The sequence below is a fragment of the Triticum urartu genome, chromosome 5A, assembly GCF_056163025.1.
Source record: "Triticum urartu cultivar PI428250 chromosome 5A, HENAU_Tu73, whole genome shotgun sequence".
In the NCBI taxonomy this organism is placed as follows: domain Eukaryota; kingdom Viridiplantae; phylum Streptophyta; class Magnoliopsida; order Poales; family Poaceae; genus Triticum; species Triticum urartu.
In genome coordinates this window covers 275,076,033-275,078,338 of record NC_141877.1, presented here as the reverse complement: position 1 = coordinate 275,078,338, position 2,306 = coordinate 275,076,033, and positions in this window count along the sequence as shown.

Below are 2,306 nucleotides of genomic sequence, written 5' to 3'. Positions count from 1 at the left end.
ATACTAGACCAATTACTAGAGCTCGCGCACGCCAATTGAATTACCAGGTACTTCCATTTATTGGTAATGATTCTAATGTTCATGAGAATATGATGCTGCCTATATTGGATATGTTTGTTTTGCTTATAAGTGAAGGGACAAGAATGGACAAGAACAATGAACATTGGAGCATGATCAAGCAAGGAGAAGATGTCGCATGCAAGGGGAGCAAGAACCGAGTTTCTGGTAGAGTGTTCACCACTTTGGAGCCACCATGATGACATCCAAGGACATGGACAAAATAAACAAGATTCCTTTCATAAATTTCATGCATAGCTTAATATAGGTGTTGCGCCACCTTATTTTTTGGCCAGTCCCATGTAATTTCAAAATAGTACTTATAGGCTATTTTTAGAGTCTATATTGTAGGGGAAATGACTCAGGAGGTGTTTTCGTCCCACCTTGCCAAGGGGGGACAAAATCCCCTCTCTTCCCCCCCTACAAATACATCCCTTAAGGCACCATTTAGACTTTGGGTTTTGTTTAGATTAAATTTCTCCATAGCTGCAACTCACGTACTTTGTTTGTGTTCAATGACCACACAAAGACGTCACAGAACCCCACTTTGATCAATAAATCTTTCCTCTTAAATTTGCAATATCCAGATTGCAATCTCAGTTTCTTGCTTGTTCTTTGTTTGCTTGGAGGAAACAGACCTCCGTGGTCAGGTTGATCATGCTCCGGAGTGGTCAATAACCTCTCAAAGTTCGTTTAGCGATTGCTATGGCGTGATGATGTAGGGTGGAACCCTAGGGGCTGATCTTTCACGATTTGGAGGGGGATTCCTGAAGAACACGATGAACACATGAGGGGAAACATGAGGGGAAACGAGAGGAAACACTCAAATCAATGAGAAATGATCACACATGTGCTAGATCCATGAACACAAAGAGAGATACATGATTCAAACCCAACAAAGGGGGATACAAAGGTCACTAGTTCATCTCCTAGTAGGAGGTCTTGAATCCACTAGGGGATATTCCCTCAAGAGGGGGTCTTGAATCCACTGGGGGATCTTCTCCTAGGAGGCCTTGGTCTCCAATGGAGTAGGTATCAAGTGGATGAGCAAAGATCTATCTCCCGTATCAGCTAAACCAATGCTAACCCTAGAAAAGTGGAGGTGGAGTCGTATATGTAGGCTAGGGGGACGAAAGGGTGCATGGGCTTCGGCCCAAAACGCACATGCAGGTGGTGGTCCGGATGATCCGGATGGTGGCCAGATGATCCGAGTGTCAGGGGTCCAGATGTTCCGAGCGACCGTTTGCTTCGTCCAGATGTGACGTGGCCGCTTCGGGGGGTCCAGTTGTCTGAGACTTGGTCTGGAGTCGGGTCCGTTCGGATGATCCGAGTCGGGGTCCGGATGATCCGGCTTCGGCGAGCTGGCTTCGGTGGCTTCGGGCATATTGGCCGGATCATGTGGGCCGAGGTCCAGATCATCCGGGCTGGGGCCAGATCATCTGGGCATCTCCTGTCTTTCCCTTTCTCTTCTCCGTCTTCGTGTTTGCCTTCCTCCCTCGGTCGGACTTGCTCCTAATCTTCTCCATGGCAAACTCCTTGGTACCTAAGTATGCAAAGTGTCTCCATTTGAGGTAGTAGCCATGTCTCATGTGTTTCAAAGAGGAATTGCGAGAGGAGAGACGTCACCTCGGTTTCGAGAGCTCTTGCACGTGCACGTGTCATGGGTCCACTTGCCACTTGGTGAGACGATGGTGGGTCCATGGGGAGGACCTTGGGATGCTCCGCATCATCTCCCCCTCCCCTTGTGAAAGATCCGACCTCGGATCGAAAACCTCATCAGCATGGTAGGGAGAGAGATCCGTGACATTGAAGATATCGCTCACGTTTTACTTGTCGCGTGGTATGTTGATCTTGTATGCATTGTTGTTGTAGCATTCTAGCACCTTGAAGGGTCCATCGGCTCGAGGTAGAAGCTTGGATTTGCGTTCATTGAGGAAGCGGTCCTCGCAAAGGTGTAACCACACAAGATCTCCAATGTGGAATACCATGGGTTTCTTGTTGATGTTGAGCTTTTGATACGTCCATTTTGCATCATGCTTTTATATTGATATTTATTGCATTATGGGCTATTATTACACATTATGTCACAATACTTATGCCTATTCTCTCTTATTTTACAAGGTTTACATGAAGAGAGAGAATGCCAGCAGCTGGAATTCTGGGCTGGAAAAGGAGCAAATATTAGAGACCTATTCTGCACAAATCCAAAAGTCATGAAACTTCGTGGGAGCATGTTTCAGAATATATAA